The sequence below is a fragment of the Urocitellus parryii genome, chromosome 3 (genome assembly GCF_045843805.1).
Source record: "Urocitellus parryii isolate mUroPar1 chromosome 3, mUroPar1.hap1, whole genome shotgun sequence".
In the NCBI taxonomy this organism is placed as follows: Eukaryota; Metazoa; Chordata; class Mammalia; order Rodentia; family Sciuridae; genus Urocitellus; species Urocitellus parryii.
Genome location: NC_135533.1, coordinates 121,046,848 through 121,071,594, shown reverse-complemented (window position 1 = coordinate 121,071,594; position 24,747 = coordinate 121,046,848). Strand labels below are relative to the sequence as shown.

The window sequence follows — 24,747 nt, the reverse complement described above, 5'->3', positions numbered from 1 at the left end:
TTAGTATTAATGAAGGCATGGTGGAGCTAGAGGAAGTTTCTGTTTCCTTTTTAAAAATCTACTCCCTGACAATTTGTCCTTAGCCACTGTGGAAGAAAGTGCTGAAAATGTGGGAGCTTTGTTCAAACCCTGTAGGAGATATTTTTGGTGGAGTGATAACATGAGGCTCACAGGAAGCCATGGCCTTCACAGTCTGGGTCACACCTGAATTGAGCACATCCTTCCCACTGGAGAGGTGGGACTTGTCCTGCTGGCATTTATCAGAAGCTCCTTCCCTGTTCTCAGGTTTCTATGGGGAGGAGATGCCCTTCCTTCTCTAATTCCAGAGATGGTCACTGGGAATTCCTTAGGGAAGTCAAGTTCCTTGCACTTGGACTATATTGTGTACAACACTGAAGCAATGGGAGGGGAAAAAATGAATTTGGGGTATGTCTTGGTAGCAGTATAATCTCTTCTCTAGGTATTACTATCCTAGGCTCATAAAACTTCCCCCTTGTCTGAACATCAAATTCTCAGGGAAAAGAAGAGAAGATGCCCCAAACTTGTTCCAGGTTGTGTTAAAGAGATATAAGAAGACTGTCCTTTTCTCAAGCACATCTCCCAGATCTCTCAAAGGAAGAGCTCATACGCCTGAAATTCTGTATCCATCCTCACTGCAACACACATAGAAAGGGACCCAATTAGAATTCCCTTTTGCCTCACGGTTTTTCCAATGATTATATCCCCCCACCACCAACAACTCACCTGCTGCTGCTTCTGCCTCTGTGCCCTCCTTGCTTCTTAAGATGCAATGGTGGCAGAAGATGGGAGCTATGTGACCATTCACTATTGGGTCCTCTATATTCATGGTGGAGCTGGGTAGCCATAGCAGTAGCCAGAAAGCAGCAGACTTCCTCAACAGCTTCTTTTGGTTAGCTTTTAAATTCTAGAATCTTTTTTCTTGAAATCTAGGGTTTTAGAGTGTGAGGCCCCTGGTTTCTATGATGGGAAATACCTGGCAAGTAAGAGGTTTCTGCTCCATGCCCTCTATCCTAGCACCTGATGTGAATAGCATGCCCATTTTTTGGAAAGTGCTTCATGTTTTCTCATTCACCCTTTGACTCTAGTGTATTTCCTCTGTAACATCTCTGGATTTCCCTATATACCTGGGAATTAATGTTCCCATTGTCTTGATCATCACCCTGTTAATAAAACCTCATTCAGGGATACTGCTGTATGTAAAGTTAGCCATCTTGTGGGCCATGCAGAACAATCCTTACAGCATTTGCAAGGGTTGGGCTCTCACTTCTAGGTGGAAAGCCATGTGCTGGAAGAAGTCTAATATTTCTCATTGGAGGAATGCAGAACCTCTTGTGAAGCCAAGGATTGATGGGTCATAGCTGTCCAGATGCCAACCCTGGTCTTTCTGAAACCATGTTTCTGAGGAAGACAAAGATTTGGCATAAGCAGGATGTTAGACTGTGCCAATTCGGTATGTCTTGGTATCAGAATAATGTCATTGTCATTAAAAACACTTACGTGTGGATAAATAATAAATAAATGATAGGTAGAAAGAAAACCAAATGACAGGCAAGAAAATACAATTTATTGATTGAAAGGCTTGTGCTTCTCTTCATCCTTTCACTCCCAAGCTAGTTCTGTCTCTTAGGCCTGCCACTTACCAAGATGGTTCTCCCAGGGCTCCCACTCTCAAATTTCTGGTAAATCTACAAATCTTCACTCACAATTTTAAAGTTACTGAAAATAAACCCACTTTTAAAGATTTCTCCATGCACTGTTATTTCCACCCCAAAATACATCTATTTTTAGAGTAGCTGCACTGGAGGAAGATACAAATTCTAAGATAGAAGGTACTTTTCCGGGAACCTCAAATATGTGGGACTTTACAATATTATCTACTATTCAGATATCAGAGACCACATTAGCCTAATGATCCCAAGAACTTCCCAACCACCATTAAATTGTCTTGTGATCAACAGATTGATGTCATCCCCACATCCCTTCCCATACCTACCTCTCATTAAGTTTCCTTTAAAAGAAGAGTTTGAGAATTCTGAAAGTTTTGTTTATTACTCTCCAGATGGCCCCTACTCTCCCTTGAATGTTTATTTTTCACTTTCCTAAATCATTCTCTATACCTTTAGCTGGCGCTTTCTTCAACTCATTTCAGCAATATTTTTTGAGATCCCCACTCATCATGAGTTGAGGTCCCCCTCTTTGGTAACTCCTCACATACACATGAGGATGTGTGTATGCTCACACACTCACACACAAATCCATACACACAAAATTTTATGGGAAAAAACGTGGAGAACAATGTGTGTTGACTAATTATATGTACTAGGACATGGTTCCCGATATGGTGAAATAGTATTCTAGAATCTATAACAGCAGGAGAGGCCAAACTGTGCTCCCTGTGGTCCTGCCCACAACCTTGCTGACATGCACACTCTTCTGGACATTGCTCTGTACTCACCACTGGGATCAAGTCACCTGCCCTGTTTTTTTGAGGGCCAACTGTTTCCTGATGGATCCTGAAAAAATTAAAATGACTGCACTCTGGTCAAGAGAGAGAAAAGACTGTGTAAGGCTCAGAGGTCAAAGTTTGACAGGCTAACCCTTATTTATAGTCAAAAGACCCTTGATTGAGTGTCTGGATATAAAATATTTTGGAGGGGCTGGAGTTGTGGCTCAGCAGTATATAGATCTCATCTAGCATGCATGAAGCCCTGGGTTAGATCCTCAGCACCACATAAAAATAAATAAATAAAAATAAATGTGTTAAATAAAACAAACCTTTAAAAATATTTTTTTTTGGAAAAAAATGTGCTCACCAACTGTAACAGATTCTGTTGCTGAGACTTGTGCCAATGTGCTTTCTTAACAGCTTTACAGCTTGCTATAATCCCCCCTGTGATATCCCCCTAACAACCCAACATGTGTAGCTTCATGTATGGACAGACCTCATAACCAATCCAAATTCTTCCAAAACAACTTGGTTAATGCAATGATCAGTGAAAGGTTTTTTTTTTTTTTTTTTTTTTTTTTTTTTTTTTTTTTTTTTTTTTTAAACAAGTCCCTTCACCTGTTACCTTGACAAAAATCTTGCTTGGTTTCTACCTGAAACTATATTTCCTAATATGCAAATATCTGTTCTTTTTTTTTTTTTGATTTTCTTTTTTCTTTTTTTTTATTGGTTGTTCATAACATTACATAGTTCTTAATACATCATATTACACGGTTTGATTCACGTGGATTATGAACTCCCCCTTTTACCCCGTATACAAATTGCTGTATCACATCAGTTTCCCTTCCATTGATTGACATATTGCCTTTCTAGTGTCTGATGTATTCTGCTGTCTGTCCTATTCTCTACTATCCCCCCTCCCCTCCCCTCCCCTCCCCTCCCCTTTTCTCTCTCTACCCCTTCTACTATAAATCATTTCTTCCATTTGTATTATCTTGTCTTACCCCTCCTTTCCTCTTATATGACATTTTGTATAACCCTGAGGATCGCCTTCCATTTCCATGCAATTTCCCTTCTCACTCCCTTTCCCTCCCACCTCTCATCCCTGTTTAATGTAAATCTTCTTCTCAAGCTTTTCGTCCCTACCCTGTCCTTGTTTACTCCCCTTATATCAAAGGAGTCATTTGGTATTTGTTTTTTAAAGATTGACTAGCTTCACTTAGCATAATCTGCTCTAATGCCATCCATTTCCCTCCAAATTCTATGATTTTGTCATTTTTTTAATGCAGAATAATACTCCATAGTATATAAATGCCACATTTTTTTTATCCATTCATCTATTGAAGGGCATCTAGGCTGGTTCCACAGTCTTGCTATCATGAATTGAGCTGCTATGAACATCGATGTAGCAGTGTCCCTGTAGCATGCTCTTGTTAAGGCTTTAGGGAATAGACCGAGAAGGGGAATAGCTGGGTCGAATGGTGGTTCCATTCCCAGCTTTCCAAGAAATCTCCATACTGCTTTCCAAATTGGCTGCACCAATTTGCAGTCCCACCAGCAATGAACAAGAGTGCCCTTTTCCCCGCATCCTCTCCAGCACTTATTGTTGTTTGACTTCCTAATGGCTGCCAGTCTTACTGGAGTGAGATGGTATCTTAGGGTAGTTTTGATTTGCATTTCTCTGACTGCTAGCGATGGTGAGCATTTTTTCATGTACTTGTTGATTGATTGTATGTCCTAATCTGAGAAGTGCCTGTTCAGGTCCTTGGCCCAATTATTGATTGGGTTATTTGTTATCTTATTGTCTAATTTTTTGAGTTCTTTGTATATTCTGGTTATTAGGGCTCTATCTGAAGTGTGTGGAGTAAAGATTTGTTCCCAGGATGTAGGCTCCCTGTTTATCTCTCTTATTGTTTCTTTTGCTGAGAAAAAACTTTTTAGTTTGAGTAAGTCCCATTTGTTGATTCTATTTGTTAACTCTAGCGCTATGGGTGTCCTATTGAGGAATTTGGAGCCCGATCCCACAGCGTGTAGATCATAACCAAATTTTTCTTCTATCAGATGCCATGTCTCTGATTTAATATCAAGCTCCTTGATCCATTTTGAGTTAACTTTTGTGCACGGTGAGAGATAGGGATTCAGATTCATTTTGGTGCAAATGGATTTCCAGTTTTCCCAGCACCATTTGTTGAAGATGCTATCCTTCCTCCATTGCATGCTTTTAGCCCCTTTATCAAAAATAAGATAGTTGTAGTTTTGTGGATTGGTTACTGTGTCCTCTATTCTGTACCATTGGTCCACCCGCCTGTTTTGGTACCAGTACCATGCTGTTTTTGTTACTATTGCTCTGTAGTATAGTTTGAAGTCTGGTATCGCTATACCGCCTGATTCACACTTCCTGCTTAGTATTGTTTTTGCTATTCTGGGTCTTTTATTATTCCATATGAATTTCATGATTCTTTTATCGATTTCTGCAAGATATGCTGTTGGGATTTTGATTGGCATTGCATTGAACTTATATAGGACTTTTGGTAATATCGCCATTTTGATGATGTTAGTTCTGCCTATCCATGAGCAGGGTATATTTTTCCATCTTCTAAGGTCTTCTTCTATGTCTTTCTTTAGGGTTCTGTAATTTTCATTGTATAAATCTTTCACCTCTTTTGTTAGGTTGATTCCCAAGTATTTTATTTTTTGGGGGGATATTGTGAATGGAGTAGTTGTCCTCATTTCCGTTTCAGAGGATTTGTCGCTGATATACAGGAATGCCTTTGATTTATGCGTGTTGATCTTATATCCTGCCACTTTGCTGAATTCATTTATTAGCTCTAATAGCTTCTTTGTAGACCCTTTTGGGTCTGCTAGGTATAGAATCATATCATCTGCAAATAGTGATAATTTAAGTTCTTCTTTTCCTATTTTTATGCCTTTAATTTCTTTCGTCTGCCTAATTGCTCTGGCCAGTGTTTCGAGGACTATGTTGAACAGAAGTGGTGAGAGAGGGCATCCCTGTCTTGTACCAGATCTTAGAGGGAATGCCTTCAATTTTTCTCCATTCAGAATGATGCTGGCCTGTGGCTTATCATAGATTGCTTTTACAATGTTGAGGTATGATCCAGTTATCCCTAATTTTTCTAGAGTTTTGAACATAAAGGGATGCTGTACTTTGTTGAAAGCTTTTTCTGCATCTATCGAGATGATCATATGGTTCTTGTTTTTAAGTCTATTGATGTGGTGGATAACATTTATTGATTTCCGTATATTGAACCAACCTTGCATACCAGGGATGAATCCTACTTGATCATGGTGTATAATTTTTTTGATATGTATTTGAATTCGATTCGCCAGAATTTTATTGAGGATTTTTGCATCTAGGTTCATTAGAGATATTGGTCTGTAGTTTTCTTTCTTTGAAGTGTCTTTGTCTGGTTTCGGAATCAGGGTGATGTTGGCCTCGTAGAATGAATTTGGAAGTTCTCCCTCTTTTTCTATTTCCTGAAATAGCTTGAAAAGTATTGGTGTTAGTTCCTCTTTAAAGGTTTTGTAAAACTCTGCTGTATACCCATCCGGTCCTGGGCTTTTCTTAGTTGGTAGTCTTTTGATGGTTTCTTCTATTTCCTCTATTGTTATTGGTCTGTTTAGGTTGTCTATATCCTCCTGGCTCAATCTGGGCAGATCATAAGACTCAAGGAATTTATCTATGCCTTCACTATCTTCTATTTTATTGGAGTATAAGGATTCAAAGTACTTTCTTATTATCTTCTGTATTTCTGAAGTGTCTGTTGTGATATTGCCTTTTTCATCCCGTATGCTAGTAATTTGGGTTCTCTCTCTTCTTCTCTTCGTTAGCATGGCTAAGGGTCTGTCAATTTTATTTATTTTTTCAAAGAACCAGCTTTTAGTTTTGTCAATTTTTTCAATTGTTTCTTTTGTTTCAATTTCATTAATTTCAGCTCTGATTTTAATTATTTCTTGCCTTCTACTTCTTTTGCTGTTGTTTTGCTCTTCTTTTTCTAGGATTTTGAGATGAAGTATGAGATCATTTATTTGTTGTTTTTTTCTTTTTTTGAGGAATGAACTCCAAGCAATGAATTTTCCTCTTAGAACTGCTTTCAATGTGTCCCATAGATTCCAATATGTTGTGTCTGTGTTTTCATTTAACTCTAGGAATTTTTTAATTTCCTCCTTGATGTCTTCTAAAACCCATTGATCACTCAGCAACCTATTGTTCATTCTCCAGGTGATGCTTGATTTTTCCTTTCTTCTTTTATCATTGATTTTCAGTTTCATTCCATTATGATCAGACAAGATGCATGGTATTATCTCTACCTCTTTGTATTGTCTAAGAGTTGCCCTGTGACATAGTATATGGTATATTTTTGAGAAGGTTCCATGTGCTGCTGAGAAAAAAGTGTAGCAACTTGATGTTGGGTGGTATAGTCTATATATGTCAATTAAGTCTAGGTTGTTAATTGTGTTATTGAGTTCTATAGTTTCCTTATTTAACTTTTCTTTGGAAGATCTGTCCAGTGGTGAGAGAGGTGTGTTGAAGTCTCCCATGATTATTGTATGGTGGTCTATTAGACTCTTGAACTTGAGAAGAGTTTGCTTGATGAACACGGCTGCACCATTATTTGGGGCATATATATTTATGATTGTTATGTCTTGTTGGTGTATGGTTCCCTTGAGCAGTATGAAGTGTCCTTCTTTATCCCTTTTGATTAGCTTTGGCTTGAAATCTATTTTATTAGATATGAGTATGGACACTCCTGCTTGTTTCCGTGGTCCATATGAGTGATATGATTTTTCCCAACCTTTCACCTTCAGTCTATGTACATCTTTTCCTATCAAATGCGTCTCCTGTAGACAGCATATTGTTGGGTCTTGTTTTGTGATCCATTCTACTAGCCTGTGTCTCTTAATTGGTGAGTTTAAGCCATTAACATTTAGGGTTATTATTGAGATATGGTTTGTTCTTCTATCCATATTTGTTTATTGATGTTACTAAACCTGATTTGTTATCCTCTTTGACTACTTTCCCCCCTTTACTGTCCTACCTCCCATTGTTGGTTATCAATGTTATTTTCCATTTCCTCTTCCTGTAGTGTTTTGCCAAGGATTTTTTGAAGAGATGGTTTTCTAGCTGCGAATTCTTTTAACTTTTGTTTATCGTGGAAGGTTTTAATTTCATCTTCTAACCTGAAGCTTAATTTCGCCGGATACACGATTCTTGGTTGGAATCCATTTTCTTTAAGCGTTTGAAATATGTTATTCCAGGATCTTCTAGCTTTTAGAGTCTGTGTTGAGAGATCAGCTGTTATCCTGATTGGTTTATCCCTAAATGTAATCTGCTTCCTTTCCCTTGTAGCTTTTAAAATTCTCTCCTTATTCTGTATGTTGGACATCTTCATTATAATGTGTCTAGGTGTGGATCTCTTATGATTTTGCACATTCGGCGTCCTGTAGGCTTCTAGGATTTGGGATTCTGTCCCATTCTTCAAGTCTGGGAAGTTTTCTTGTATTATTTCACTGAATAGATTGCTTAATCCTTTGGTTTGGAGCTCTGTGCCTTCCTGTATCCCAATGACTCTTAAGTTTGGTCTTTTGATATTATCCCATAGCTCTTGAATGTTCTGCTCATGGTTTCTTAGTATACTTGCTGAACTATCTATGTTCTTTTCAAGTTGAAATACTCTGTCTTCATTGTCTGATGTTCTATCTTCTAAGTGATCCACTCTGCTGGTAGTATTCTCAATTGAGTTTTTAAGTTGGTTTATTGTTTCCTGCATCTCTAGTATTTCTATTTGTTTGTTTTTTTTACCTCTATCTCCCTGTGAAATTGATTTTTTACTTCCTTGATTTGTTTGTCAATATGATCTTTCATTGTCTGATTTTGCTGTCTCATGTCTTCCTTGAGACTCCAGATCATCTGAAGCATGTATGTCCTGAGCTCTCTATCTGACATTCCATCTGTTGCAGCTATTACCTCTTCTAAAGTTGAGTTGACCTGCATTGCCTGTGGTCCTTTCTTTCCTTGTCGTTTCATACTGCTGGCGTTTCTTTCTGCTTGGTGAAATTGTTGTGTCTTTGATATTTTCCCTCTCTATTTAATTATATTGCTCTTGTATAGTTGAAAAATTACCCTTGCAGGGCAGGTAGTGGCTGTGATCCTCCTCCAATTAGTGTGATCCGTCTACCATGCTGGCAGGCCCTAGGTCTGCTTTGCTGGTCGGTCAATGGTCCACATACCCAGCAGGCGCCAGGGGCACCTGTGTCACTCCATAGGTTGCTGGGCCTAACCTCCCGATGGGTTGCAGGTTCGCCTAGCTTGCAGGCACTGGGGGAGGGGCCGGTTCCGCCCCTCAGCAGGCTTTGGGCCCTCTCTGCTGGTGTTCACAGTCCCGCCTACCTGCAGACACTGGGGGAGGGGACGGGCCTAGCCCTCAGCCGTCCGCCGGACCTGTCCTAGTGGGTCCGGTCCGCATTCCCCGCAGGCGCGTGTAGCTGCAGTCACTTGGCTGGTTGCTGGGCCTGACCCGCCCGCCCATGGCTTGCAGGTTCACCTAGCTTGCAGGCACTGAGGGAGGGGCCGGATCCGCCCCTCAGCAGGCTTTGGGCCCGCTCTGCTGGTGTTCACGGCCTCGCCTACCTGCAGACACTGGGGGAGGGGACGGGCTTAGCCCTCAGCCGTCCGCCGGACCTGTCCTAGTGGGTCCGGTCCGCGTTCCCCGCAGGCGCGCTTAGCTGCAGTCACTTGGCTGGTTGCTGGGCCTTCAAATATCTGTTCTGTACCTGAATAGAATCTATCTTTGCTTTGAGCTTAAGCTTAATTATCCTTTCTTGGTTTGCAATCCTCGGTTTTGACAGGATCCTGCTGCACTCAGTGGTTACCAGGCACTGCCATACTCACAGCAGCCAACTTTCATTTTCACCCAAGGAAACCTCCATCAACGTCCCTTCAACAGACAGAAATCCAGATGGATCCCAAGGCTTAATAGGCCTCTGGGATACATGATCATCTCAGCCCAACCATTTTCCCCAGAACAAATTTTTCCCTGGGCTGATCTCGTCTCTCACAGTCTTTTCCCCACTGGCTGATATTGAAGAACCAAAACATTATGTTGTCAAAATGACCCTAATAATGACCCAAGTTACCTCTCCTTAGTGATGTCCTTGGAGCAGAGTTGTAGAATAATGGAGTTTGCAAGGAGAAAAATCATGGGTTCTTGAGAGGGATGTGAGGCTGTAACTCCAAGACCCTGAAGAGGAAGAGGGGAAGTATAGAGGTTTTGGCTTCACTTTTCCTTTGCCTGTGTCCCTGTGGTTTACCCTCCCTGGCCAACAATAGTATGTTTCTTTCCACCAAAGTACTTGGCCTTATCCTCAGCCTGAGTGTTAGCAGTGGTTAAGTAGTTGTTAACCCCAGAGTTGGAGCCTGTGACATGCTCAGAGATCCCATCCCCCTTGCTCTGGTTGCCATCACTGTTCACATTCATTACTTACTGAGGCCTCTTTCCTGGCCTCTACTTTACCACAAAATTAAGTAGTTGATGTGTTCACTGCTCTGGATGTAGGTGACTGTGGCTGAGGCTCCCAAGTTAGGCAAAAGCAAATGGGGACTGGATCAGCACAAGCAGGGCAAAACGACCTGGGAATATACAATTTTGTGAGTGACATTGAGTGTTCAAAAGAATGGGAAAGACCTAACCTTAGGATCTGTGTTTGGAGGGAAGTAGCAAGAAGGTCTCCATATTGCTTTAGGAAGTTCTGGCCTATGGAGAAAACAAGGAGCAAGAGGTAAATGTGAAGCCAGTCCATGGTGGGAGGTGTTTCCAAACACTATGTCTTGAGGTTGCCCAGCTGGGACTGGCCTAGACAATACTCTTTTTCATCCTGTGTTCTTACAGCTAGAGAAGGGAGGAGCAGTGGCTGCAAATTTGTTCTTCTCTTCAGCAGCTTGTTTTTCTATGCTCTTGAATAAGCTCTGATCCTGGTGGCTTTGTGCTGGTAATATTCTAATTTTAGAAGAAGGGCCACATGAGGCCAGTTGCAATGATGCATGCTTGTAACCCCAGCAGTTTTGGAGGCTGAGGCAGAAGATTGTGAGTTAAAATCCCGTGTCAGTAACTTAGGCCATAAGTATCTCAGTGAGATCCTGTCTCCAAATAAAATATCAAAAAGGCTGATGCCCCTAGATTCAAACTTTGGTTACCCCCCGCAAAAAAAATACAAAGCACACAACGATGTCAGGGATGGAAAGTGCAGTTCACCTGGTAGCAGTAGCCTCAGAGGAAATCAATGAATAAAATGAGGCCCTCTGTACTGGAGAATTTCTAGGCGTTCCCAGCCTGAGTCTAACAGTGCCCATTGCTGCCCACAAGACAAATGACACTAAAATTGCACCATTAGTTTATGCAGAATTACCAATTCTGAACTCTTATTGTATTGCAGCCTCTTTGACAGGCATCTTAAACAAGACACTTCAGGCAGACATTTGCAATAACCCAACTTTATACTTGGGCATAATATGTCCCCCTTTGTTCTGCTGAAGGAATTATTATTCAGAAATTAAGAGACCTTGCTTAAGGGGCTGGAGTGGTAGAGCACTTGCCTAGTATGTGTGAGGCCCTGGGTTTGATTCTCAGCACTGCATATAAGTAAATAACATAAAGGTTCATTGACAACTAATCTATATCTATCTATCTGTAGGCCACACATCTATCTATATCTATCTATATCTATCTATGTATATGTATATATACATGGATATATATCTATATCTATATCCATCTAACTCTTCCAAAGAGAGAAAGTCTATCAAGAGCCCTTCCAGGAGACTCACCTTGGAGCTCTCCTTTCTGGCCATCTATGCCCTGCTTCCCCACCTGTCTCCTTTTTCTTCGCTCAGGCCTTCTGGACCCTCTTGTCAGAAGCCTCTCTTTCTTTATCCAAGTGCACTTTCCTCCCTTACACAGGGAAGGGGATATTTCTTCTACTCCTTCCATGGCATGTTACAAACAAGAACCTCTGGAACTATGAGGAGAGACTGGCATCTTGGACTTGAAAGCGTAATGAAAAGGCACATGATTATTGATAAAAATAGGGACTCTGGGGCTTGAAGACCAGATATGTGCTGCTGGGTTGGCCCAAGCTCTGAACTCAGGTAAGTTCCTCTTGTTCTCTGAGCCTCAACTTCCCCATCTGTGAAAAGATAAATGCTAGGATCAGAGGGGTGTTGTGTTTAAATGACTTAATTCATGGGGAATGTTGGATACATACACAAACTCAGATGTACACAGGTGCAGGGATGGCCGTAGTCTGTGAACTAGTCAAAGAAAGGTGCATCCTAACATTCCAAACTTCTGCTTAGTGGGTTTTATGTGGCAGATACCTGATCCTGGTCCTCAATAACAACAGGAACTAAATCCAACTGATGTCCACACTCTGTGATGAGTGTCCTCACTTCTCTAGCCTTCTGTCTTTGTCAATACTATCTGTGAGAACCTAGTGCTGGAAGGATGCCCATAGCTCTCCAAGAACTAGAAATATGATCAGCAATGCTTTAAGAATTTTTTGTGTCTTCCACCTGCTGAAATGGACCAATGAATGGACAGTCATATGTTACAGAAATCCAGGGACCATGACTGTAACACATAAGAATCCCTCTGATTGTACTTCCACTCTGACCATCACCCACTCCTCAATATTTTGGGGGCTGGAAAGCAGCAGGTCAGTTGGTCTTGCCAGCCAGAAATTCTTCCTCTATCCCCACCACCCCTGCAGAGCCTGGCTAGAGAGCTGTGAGGAGAGGGCAGTCTTTCCTCTGATCTGAGTGAGCTTAGCCCATCTTGCTCATGGATTTGTCTCCTTCCTTCTTTTGTGCTGGAATAAAGGGACAGCTGATAGGAAGGAGTTTGGGTCTCACTTCCTATCTGTGTGTGCCAGTGTGAGATGAGTACCACTGCTGTACCATGACTAAGAGTAACAGCATCATCCTTGACATGTGCTATTGACAGACAGGGTCTTCTAGCTGGTGCCAAAATATCTCTCTGGGATTTGTGAAGGCTGCTCACTTTGCATGTCATTTGAGCAGAGATCTGACATAGCATATGCTGGTTCCAATGGGTATATTCTTTGTGCAGTGCATCACCAAAGCAGGGGAGTATGGCTGTCAGTTCCAGGGGCACTAAAACTGAGGGCATCCGTGTGAGCTTTTGGGAAGCCAAAGATTCTATAAGAGGGGAGAGAAGAGATGGCCTCAGGATGAAGGATCCATTCTGAGTAGCCCCAATTATACTGTGTCTAGGTTGAGCGTAGTGTTTGAATCAGACCCAGGTCAGGGTACTTTGAGGGCTGAATCTAGGGATAGGACACAGGCAGATCAGTTACACAGAGAGTGAGAAGGTGAGCAGGAGAGGAGTCCAGGCAATAATATTGATGTCCCAAACTCTGTGTTTTGAAATATGTAACACAGCTGTTCTCCTCCAGGTCTTTCTCAGGTCCTTTTGGTCAGTAAGTGTTTTGTTATTTTGAAAATTTTCTTCTCACTGAGGGTTATTGGTTAACATTCTACCAGAAATGAAGTAGTGCATGAAAATAAAGAGGAGGGATAGAACCACAACTTCTTCCATTTGCTCTCAGCAAGAACTTAGCCTTGGACCCCAAGGCCACTCATGACAGTATCTTTCTAGAGTTTGACCTGTGACCATCTTTCTTTTTCCTTTGGGCAATGATATATCCTGAGTCTAGCTCAGCAGGGCTATTGACCTTTCAGGATCCTGGCCAAGGTCTGAGCTTCATCCCTTTGAGATCATTCAGGACACATGACAGCAGAAGGTGGACCACTGCTCCATGCCTTCTGCCTCATTCTCCTCTCTGGGACTCTAGATGAAGTTTGGTCCCATCCTGGTCATTTCACTAGAATGTGGCACTATGTCATTAGAATTGTTGCTAAATCATTTCATACATGGTATTTGTTTGATAAAGAACCACCTGAATGTGTGGACTTACCATACCTTGCAGTGTCATTCAGCATGATATTTTCTCTCTTCTATGACAGCCCCTTTCCACAATAAGCTGGCATAAATAATGTATTCTTACTTTTTATTTTTGCAAAATAATTTACATAATCTTGTTATTAGTCCTAGAAGCCAGAGCTGCTTGAGAAAAAAAAACAAAACAAAACAAAACAAAACTAAAATTCCCATGGCCTCACAGTTGTACATGGATGATCTCTGGAGGGTGGATAGATAAGGCTCCTTCCAGCAAAGAGGACCCTTTCACTTAAGCAAGTTCAGGCCCATGGTCATACCTGAGTCCCTGAGTCAAATAAGATTATAGAGCACTCTGCAGAATCTCCTCAAGTAGTCTGTGCATGCTCCATCCAGGGAAGGGACCCACCTGTTATTAAACATAATCCAAGAGCCTTAAGGGATGATGTGACTGGACATGGAAGGAGAGGCCAGAGATGAGTGGGAAGGCATCTCTGCAAGTTCTTGAGATAGAGGGGCAATATCTGGAATAATTTATAGATCATGATCAATGGTGCCCTAGGATTAGGCAGGAAACCCATGCAGTCATAGTGGAGGAAGGACACAGGTCCTGAGAGCCCTACATTCTCACACTGACCTCACTTCTAAAGTACTTGGACCAAAGCTTTGTCTTTTGAGTTATTTTCAGCCCTACAAAATCTACTCAGTCTGATACCTGGAGCCTGGTTCCTCTGGCACCTTTCTTAGATGAGTCTTTTTCTATGTTCTGGGCTTCCTTAAGTGTCCTGGAGAGACACAAGAGAGTCTGCGCTCAGACCCTGGTTACAGTAACCCAGGGCATAGGGTCGACTTTCCTGACTTCCAGTTCAGTGCCCGACCCTTGATCACCTGTTGAGTTTTAGAATGTGGCACTGTGTCATTAGAATTATTGCTGTATCATTTCATGCATACATACATTTCATACATGCCATTTTGTTTGATAAAGAACCACACTGGCCTCCCTATTTGTCTCTCTTGGGCAGCTCTATCCTCTGACTTGGTAGTAGTACCTCTGCTGCTATCTGTTGGTGGAGGAAACTAAGACTTGTGGTTCCCTTTAGGTGACATCAAAAGCCTCTGTCATCTGCAATAATGTGGACAGGAGTACTGCCTCACTGTGCCAGCTGCACCCTGTCCTGCACAGCACAGAGAGGCAGCATTTGTCCTGTGCCCAGAAGGACACTAGTATAGTTCCTGTAACTGAGTCTTAGTATGAAAAGCTATCTCTCAGCCTTGTGTTTTGATAGAAAAATGGAGCTTATAGAATAAACTATAGCTCTTCTGTAAAGTGTCCAGGTCCTCAAAAATTTTGTAACACATTTTGGGGCCATTTACTGCCTTCACATTATACATAGAAATCAAGACTGATGCTTTCCTCTGCTCTAATAGCAGTAGTAGCAATGTCATCAGAACAGCTATTGCTCTGGCACAGCAGTCCAACCATGGGTATATCACCATCATCATCTTCTTCCTCCTCCTCATTTTCACCTCTGCTGCAACTATTTTACTCCATCACCCACATTTGCAGTGCATAGTGGAGGACTTTCCCCTCTTCCCAGTGTGCCCTTTCTTCTCTCTGGGGGAAGTGTTCTCCCATCACACAGAAAAACAACTGTTGGTTGATACCATTTTCCACACTTCTCTGGAAAACGGACAGGACTCCAAGAATTCTCTCACTCAGTGAGATCCACGCTGTGAGCCTCTTTTCAGTTAATGGACCCTTTCTGTTATTGAATTAATTAATTTGAAGAAGAATTAAAAATCCATATAAGTCTTCCAATTTCACAGTGGTTATAGTTGAGGCCCAAGGAGACTCTATTGCCAGGACAACTGAGAACATTGTTGTCAACCAGAGAAAATTACCCAGGTATCCTAAATGTATGACTTGGTCTCCTTGTAGCAGGATTTGTCTAGGTTGTCTGGGGTCAGGGAAGGGCATGAAGGCCAGGTTGGGAGGCACAGCTGGGTGCATGCATTATAAATATGCCCACATATACATATATGCAAACTCTCAGATGCACACAAGTGTGGTGATGGCTTTATTATGTGTATAGGCTGGAAGAGGGTCCCTATGTTCTTATTAGGTGGCTTTATGTTGCAGAGACCTGTCCAGTTCTAGAGACATTCCCAGGATGTGTACAAACAGAACTACAGCCAACTTCTTTGTCTTGTCCACTCTGAGGAGTGTGTATCTTCTCGTTGTCTCACTGTGATGAGTGTGTATCTTCTCTGTGATGTCCCACTCTGTGATGAGAATGTATCTTCTCTAGTTTTTTTCTTTTCTCCAAGAAAAGGTTAAAACATTATTCTTTTTTGATTTCCAAGTGATTGAAAACAGAATCTCTCTCTCTCTCTCTCTCTCTCTCTCTCTCACACACACACACACACACACACACACATGAAGAAGAGGAAGAAGAAGAAGAAGAAGAAGAAGAAGAAGAAGAAGAAGAAGAAGAAGAAGAAGAGGAGGAGGAGGAGGAGGAGAAGGAAGAGAGAAAGAAAAACTTGATGCTTCTGTGACATCCTGATTCTGGGAGGAGGAACTTACCTATGCAGTAAGTATAAACATGATTAACACATTCTTAATAAGTTATGTCCACTATCCTATTTGCTTGGGCCAAGGTGTGGAATTACCACCTATACAAATGAGGGATCATGACCACTGAACACGTGTCTGCCTGTGACTGTCCTTTTACTCAGGTCGTCTTTCTTTCCTATGCCTCAGCCTAGAAAATACCAGGACACAATGGTCCTGCCATGCCTAAATCAATACCCGATCATTTTGAAAATAATTCATTCATGATTAGAGCTAATTTAAAAAAAATTGTTAAGGCTTACATAGTTTAGCAGCTAGGACTAAACTTAAGAAATAAAGATTTAAATAAATCCTTCAGTGACTCTTCTATTATTGATTGATATCACATTTAACTAAAATATATTCTATAATTTGGAAATATAGGCACATTATTAAAGAATAAAACCTGATAGTAAAAAAAATTAGGTAACAAAACCAATCCATGAGTTTTAATCTGTTTTTGCCTTTGTGAGAAAAAAGATCTTTTGTTTTGATACAAGTTGTGAAAACACTAGTGAGCAAATAAAAGTCATTTTTTAAATTATTCAAAAACAGCATGCATTCCTGGCTGTTCAATTAATGATTTAAATTCTTATATTTATTTTAATTTTTTATGAAAGAGTAATTTTGTTTTTTCCCTTTTGCAATTAATTTCAAGTTTATTCATATAGGTGATGAGAATTACTACCAAATGTATGCCTGCCAAGTATTGAGGGACACCAAACTTCATAATTTTATTTTGCTTTTAGAAACCTCAGGTTTCAGATTTCTCTAACTTGATAAGTCAAATTAGCTCCTTGGGACCCTATCCTGAAAAACAGTAATACATATAAAAATGCTCTCTCACTGTTTTCAGAATCTACCCTCAGGTCTAAAGATTCACAATTAACTTTTCTTATCAAAACCATGACATTTATGTTACCAGCACATTAAGTCCCTGTAATCCAAATTGCCAAGGAGATAATTGAAAGCAATCACAATTATCTGTGAGAATATTCAATAAAAGTTTTTTCTTTTCGCCAAGAAAAGGTTAAAGCATTATTCGAGGAGGAAGAAGAGGAGGAGGAGGAGGAGGAACATCTAGGAGGAAGAGGAGGAGGAGGAGGAGGAGGAAAAATCTATGAGGAGGAGGAGGAAAAAACTAGGAGGAGGAGGAGGAGAAGGAGGAGGAGGAAAAAATTAGGAGGAGGAGGAGGAAAAAACTAGGAGGAGGAGGAGAGAAAAACTCCCTCTAAGATATGCTAGAGGTAATAATTTACAACAGTATATATAATGTTTAAGCTCCATCTATTAAGGAACAAAATTGGTGTTAATATGAAATTATATGAATTCTGCAGTTTAAAGACGCACCAAGAGAGAGTGATAACTTATCCCTAAATTTCATAGTTAAAATTTTCCACATTAATAACATTTTGAGAGTTTTTTAACCAGTATATGATTAACTAAAAAAAGTGCTTCCTTTCATAATCCTGGTAATCCAAAACAAAAAAAAAATACATTATTGTAAACAGCACACTGACAAACTGTATTCATTTCTAGTTTGAAATCATCCATTTCAGCTGGGCATGGTGGCCTATGTCAGAAATCCCAGGGGCTTGGGAGTCTGGGGCAGGAGGATGGTGAGTTCAAAGCCAGGCTCAGCAATGTGAGGCATTAACCAACTAAGTGAGACCCTATCTCTAAATAAAATACAAAATAGGGCTGGGGTTGTGGTTCAATGATTGAGTGCTTCTGAGTTCAATAGCCAGTACCAAAAACAAAACAAAAAAAAATCATACATTTCAAATGGGTAGATTTTTATTTTCCACTCTTGTAGAGCTACTTTTAAAAATCCTTTTGTGCCAAATTTTCAAAGTGGTACAGCAGAGGACACATTTCAAAGTGATCCATGATGAGTATGCTTTCATAAAGTGTACAATATAACGTGCATAAAAGACTTAATTACCCAATTATATTTTACTGATTAGTGATGCAATTAGGTTTAACATTTTATAAAAATGAAATATCTGATTCTTTTCTAAATTCAGCCCAACCAGAAAAAAACAGTCTACTAATTTGGAAAAAAAAAATGAATAAATACATATTTTATATATAGATTGTTCAGGAAGAAAGCAAACAAAATACCAACTCCCTGTGTTGAATGTAACAATACTTAAACTTCTAAAAATAGCATATGAAATGCACATAAAACAATAGAAAGAAGATTATTATGGGCTTCAATACTATCAATTATTAATATGGCAGACTTGTGACAGCTTCATGAAGACACTGTAAATTAATTTGTTTTCAACTAAAGACAATTATGGACTTCAATGAAAAAGTATATGTGAAGGTTATTTCCTCTATTTTTACTTTGTGCAATAGAAATCTGCATAGCATAGTGTATTTATGACCAAAACAATAGATATTTTAAAGTGAATAGATACTATTTCTAAATGTTGTTAGGAATAAGAAGGCAGCACTGATTTGAGATGTGCCCTGTCATCACTGATAGTTGATTTTGAGTTGTTTATCTCAGCATTTGTTCTTATTAAACTTTTCTTAGTGATATAACTTACGACCATTATTGTGGCTTATGGACCACAAATAAGACACATTCATAGTAGTGTTTTATCATAGAGAGATCCTTCACAGTGTATGTTGACAATAGGGATTCTTTGTCTACCTCTATCTGGAATCTATATTGCGAAACAACATTTTTTATATACTCATAGCTCAATTCTATGGAAAGTTCTTTGCCAAATTTTCAAAGTGGTACAGCAGAGGACCAAGATGTATCAAAATTCCACCTGGCTTGAATGTTTTCCATATCGTATCAACATAGTCAATCACATTGTGAGCTGTGCCTTTTGCAGAAAGAGGCAGCAGTATAGTGCCACCTATTGCATTAAGGATAAATCTCCTGAAAATCTCCTGCTGTCATACAAAATTTAGAACTAGGAAGAAGACTGTGGAGTTCAATGTCAGGGACAAAGATGGGTGGAATGTGATTCACTGATCTTTCATTATTGCTAAATTGATAGATCCAGTGAGAGATCCAGAGATAAAGTTTATGTGTATTAATTTTAGAATAGCTGTTCATAACAAGGTTGGAAGAAAAGAGAAGGAAGGAAGGATGGAAGGAAGGAAGGAAGGAAGGAAGGAAGGAAGGAAGGAAGGAAGGAAGGAAGGAAGGAAGGAAGGGAGGGAGGGGAGGGAAAATTCGCATCTTGACAAGCATCACCTAGCACAACTATTTCCCAGTCCAGTTTTCCTAGTCCAGCAACAGGTACCAGGATATTTTCTTTAGGGGGATCCCGTCTGTCTTTTAGAAAAAATTCAAAATTTCTTTTTGATTAGTTCAAAATCCAGGCAGAGAACTGCACTTCCACTTTCTTACTCTTACTGAGGTCACCCAAGCCTCCCCTGCAGCCCTTGTGCAGCTGAGAGGGGGTCAGTGGGAGGCACCAGTGTTGCTGGATTGCCTTCTTGGCCCTAGCATTACTGCCTTGCTGCTCCTAGCTACTGAAAGTGCTGTGGCTGGCTGTTTTCCTCCAGATGGCACCCGTGGCACACATGTCCTCAACAAGCTGCCTGCCCTGCCCCCACTGCTCTCAGGGCTCCATACACACTGGGCTCTGAAGGTATTCAGCTGCAGCTTGTTATCTTGCAGTGGTCTTCAAGGAGTGATTGATGTTGCTTTCAAGTATATCAATTAACAATAAAGTGCTTAAATGTACATTTTCATGGTATAATTAACAAATTTGCATTAATGTAAAGCAAAACATACTTAGGATTTGTCAAACTCATATTGAGTGTTATCTTTGTAGTATGTGAAGATTGATGTCAAAATATTGTTTGTAATTTATAAATTTATGTTGCTTCTAAATGTATCTTCTTTTTTTATTGGTTGTTCAAAACATTACAAAGCTCTTGACATATCATATTTCATACATTAGATTCAAGTGGGTTATGAACTCCCATTTTTACCCCAAATACAGATTGCAGAATCACTTCAGTTACACATCCACATTTTTACATAATGCCATATTAGTAACTGTTGTATTCTGCTTCATTACTTGTGTTAGGTTGTATAAATAATAAAACATTTTAAGGGAAAAATTTTCATAATGCAGTACCTATAATTATATTTCCTCCTGGATCTTGTGTACAAATGAATATATTTTTTCTTTGCCTTGAATTTCTGTCTAGTTTGCTTTTTTATAGTGTAACGGAATACCAGACAGAACGTGAATGCTGGGAGCAATTCAAACCATAGCTGCCTACAGCAGTGTGTAGCAGGAGATACCAAGGTATGGCACATCAATTCATCTGGAGGTAGACTTATGATCCACATACACACATTACCCATATTAGTTTCAGTTTGTTTTATTTTTCTATAATAAAGTGCCTGAGACCAGGTAATTAAAAAAAAACAACTTATTTGTCTCCTGGTTCTGGAAGCTGGGGTGTCCAAGAGCATGGCCCTTGTGTCTGGTGTGGGCCTTCTTACAGCATCACAATAGAGTAAATTCATTATCACATCTCAAGACTAAGTAAGCATGCTAGCAGGGGTCTTACTTCCTCTTCCTACAAAGTCACCAATGCCATCTTGGGCAGCCTCTTTATCATGTTCTTATCTAATCCTTATTATATGCCAAAGGTCCTACTTCCCAAATATTAGAAACAGAGTTTAGGGATTAAGTTTCCAGTGTGTGAAATTTGGGGATCAGGGATACATTTAAAACATATCAATATCTTACCAAATCATCTATTCTCTGACACTGTCTATACCTGGACATCAGAGATATATGTAAATTGACAGGTCTGCAGTATAAATTGGTTGAGTATATGGGAGAAGATTTATTTTCAAGTATTTTTTAAATTTTTTTTTTATTTTAGACAGATACAATTTACTTATTTGTATGTAGTGCTGACAATTGAACCCAGTGCCTCACATATGCTACGCAAGCGCTCCACAACTGAGCTGCAACCCCAGCTTCTATTTCAAAGTATTTTTGAGGTTATTATGAATGAGATACTTTTCCTGATTTCTTTTACTGCAAATGCATTATTGGAGAAGAGGAAAGCAATTAATTTATGTATTTTGATCTTTTATCCTGCTACTTTGTTGAATTTTTTAAATCAACTTTAGAAGTATTCTAGTGGAGTTTTTTTGGGACTTCTAAATATAGGATCTTATCAACAGCAAACAGAGATAATTTGACTTCTTTTCCTAATTTGTATCCTTTCATTTCCTTCTTTTGCCTGGTTGTTCTGGTTAGAGTTTCAATGACTATAGTGTATAGTAGTGATGGAAGTGGATACCCTTGACTTGATATTGATTTTAGAGGAAATGTTTTTAGTTTTTCTCTATAAGTATGATGTAGACCTTTGTCATATATAACCTTTACAGTATTGAAATAAGTTCCTTCCATTCCTAGTGTTTTAAATACTAGTGTTTCTCCACTGTTTTCAACATGAATGGGTGCTGGACTTTTTTGTATAGTTTCCTTGCATCACTTGGGATTATCACATGATTCTTCTACTTAAAACTATTTATGTGGTGAATGGCATTTATTGATTTGCATATATTGAACACCCTTGAATTCCTGGGATAAAACACACTTGATCATGTTGTACTATCTTCCTAATGTGATTTTAAATGTGGCATATCTTTTTTTTTAATTTTGAATTTCTGCATCTATTTTCATAAGTAATATTGGTCTGATATGTCTTTGTCTGTTTTTGTTCTCAGGGTGACACTGGCTTATAGTGAATTTGACAGTGTTCCTTTCTTTTCTATTTCATGGAAAATTTTGAGGAGAAATGTCATTAGTTCTTTCTTTAAAAGTCTCATAGAACTTAGCTGAGAATCCACCTGGTCCTAGGTTTTCTTTGTTAGAAGGCTTTAATTGCTGCTTCAATTATATTGCTTGATCTTTGTCTGTTCAAATTTTCTATGTACTCAGATTCATTTTGGGTCAGTCATGTGTGTCTCAACGTTTGTCAATATAGTCTAGATTTTCTAGTTTATTTAAGTATAAGATTTCAAAACAGTTTCTAAAGATCCCTCTGAATTTCAGAATATTCTGTGTTGATATCTTGTCTTTCATCTATAATTTTATTGATTTGGCTCTTCTTTCTCTTTCTTTCAGTTAATTTGGCTGAGTTTATCAATTTTGTTTATCTTTTAAAAGGACTCAAAATTTCATTGATCTTTTATAGATTTACAATTTCATTACTTCTGGCTCTGATCTTAATTATTTCCTGATTTTTCTAAATTTTGGAATTTGTTTGATTTTTTCCCTCTAGGACCTTGAGGTATAGCATCATCTTATTTATCTGGAATCATTCAATCTTTTAATATAAGAACTGAATGCTATAACCTTTCCTCATAGAAGTACCTTCATACTATTTCAGAGATTTTGATACTTTATATCTGTATTCTTATTTCTCAGCCTTTGTTTCTAGTAATTTCTCCCCTGATTTATTCTTCGAATTATTTAATCTCCTGGTGTTAAAATGGTTTGGTTTGGTTTTGCCTTGTGGTTGAGTTATAATTTTAATCCATTGCAATCTTATAGGATTCAAGGAATTATCTCTGTTTTTTTATTTGTTAATATTTGCTTTGCACCTTAAAATATGACCTATTTTAGAGAAAGTTCCTTGTGGCACTGAGAAGAAAGTAAATTCAACTTTTGATGGATGAAACATTCTATAGATGTCAGTAAGGTCCATTTGAAAAATAGTATTTTTTTCTGAAGAGTCTTTTCTTAGTTTATGACTAAATAACCTAAATAATGGACAGAGGTATGTTGAAATTGCTCAGTATTGCTGTAGTGTGGTCTACTTGGTTCTTCATATTGAGAATGGATTGTTTTATATGCAGATGTCCCATGTTGAAGGGCATGAATATTTATTGTCATAACTTGTTGGATGATTCCTTTAGCCAGTATGAAGTGACATTTGTCTTTTCTGATTAATTTTGACTTGCAGTCTAGGATCTTTTATATTTGAGTAGTTACACATGCTTGCAGTTTTAATTTCCATGGTGTACCTTTTTCTATCCCTTAACCTTCAGTATGAGGGTATCTTTGTCTGTAAGGTAAGTCTCATTATTGGGCCTCATTTTAAATCTAATCTGCCTATCTATGCCTTTTGTTTGGAGAGTTTAGAACATTTACATTCAGTGTTACTACAGAGAGATAACTTTATTTTCTGACATTTTGATTTATTTCTAATGGTTAATTCAGATTTGATTCTCCTTTAATTTACTATTCTTTATTGAGATTCATTCATATAATACTTAGTTTTATTTCTTCTGCATTAAATTATTTCATGTAGTGCAGGCTTAGTTGTTTGAATACTTTAATTTCTGCTTATCATGAAATATTCTGTTTCAACATCAGTTCTGAAGGATAGTTTGGCCAGAGTTATAATCTTGCTTGGCACATCTTTTCTTTCTGAGTTTGTTATATATAATTCCAACCCCTGCTAGCTTTTAAGGTCTGGGTCAATAAATCAATTGAAATTTAACTTACCAAATTAATTTACCTCTAAATATAACCTCCATTTTTCTGTTATCATTTTAAAAATTCTATTGTTATTTTGTATATTAGGCATCTTAATTAAGATGTGTCTTGGAGCTTGTAATTCCAGCAGCTCAGAATGTTGGGGCAGAAGGATTGCAAGTTCAAAGTCAGCCTTAGTAACTTAATGAGGGCATTACCAAATTAGCAAGACCCTGTCTCAAAAGAAAAACTTATCAATCAATCGATTAAAAAGCTTGTTGATGTGACTCAATGGTAAAGCCCTTCTGGGTTCAATGCCTTTTAAAAAATGTGTCTTTGAGAGGATCTTGTCCATTTTAAGGCTTTATATCTCTGCTTCCAGTATTTGGATTTTTATCTTTTTTTTATGGGGGGGGGCTTGAAGGGAAATTTTAATATATGACAAACAATTTCAAAAGTTTAAATACATATGGACAAAAGTTAGTGATTTAGGATTTCCTTTTATAAAAGTAACTTTTAAATGTTACATTTAATATTTATATGACAAATATTAAATGTTATATATGCATTTTGAACATCATAATATAAATATAAAACATGAAATATCCAAAGTTAACAGTGATATATCCCACCTGACTTGGAGAGCATTTTATATATGTATATATACTTTATTTTTTAAGTTGTTGATTGACCTTTTTATTATTTATTTATATGTGGTTCTGAGAATCAAACCCAATGCCTCACACAAGGTAGGCATTGAGCTACAACCCAGCCTTGCATTTTAAGTTCTCTCTCTCTCTCTCTCTCTTTCTCTAGTTGTCAAACTATAATTTATATGTGGTGCTGGGAATCAAACCCAGTGCCTCACACATGGTAGGCAAGTGCTCTAACACTGAGCTACAATCCAGCCTTGCATTTTAAGTTCTCTCTCTCTCTCTCTCTCTCTCTCTCTCTCTCTCTCTCTCTCTCTTTTTTAGTTGTCAAACTATAATTTATATGTGGTGCTGAGAATCAAACCTAGTGCCTCACACATCCTAGACAAGTGCTCTACCACTGAGCCACAATAGAAAGGAATTTTCAATGTTTTGACAATGCTAATAGTATATATTATTATTCCTAACAAAATCTTCATGAAATTTAAAAGATTGATACTAAAATTAGTTATTTATTTTCTTGAATATT

The 24,747-nt window shown here is 38.7% G+C and overlaps 1 protein-coding gene and 2 pseudogenes across 1 annotated transcript in view; 1 reads left to right on the top strand and 2 right to left on the bottom strand.

Moving 5' to 3' along the window:
* Positions 1–24,747, bottom strand: part of LOC113197387 (uncharacterized) — a 519,021-nt gene that overhangs the window by 392,663 nt on the left and 101,611 nt on the right. The window lies entirely within an intron of this gene.
* LOC144253596 (KH domain-containing RNA-binding protein QKI-like) overlaps positions 1–24,747 on the top strand; it is a 194,845-nt pseudogene that overhangs the window by 124,086 nt on the left and 46,012 nt on the right.
* Positions 18,636–20,423, bottom strand: LOC144253597 (carnosine N-methyltransferase-like; annotated as a pseudogene).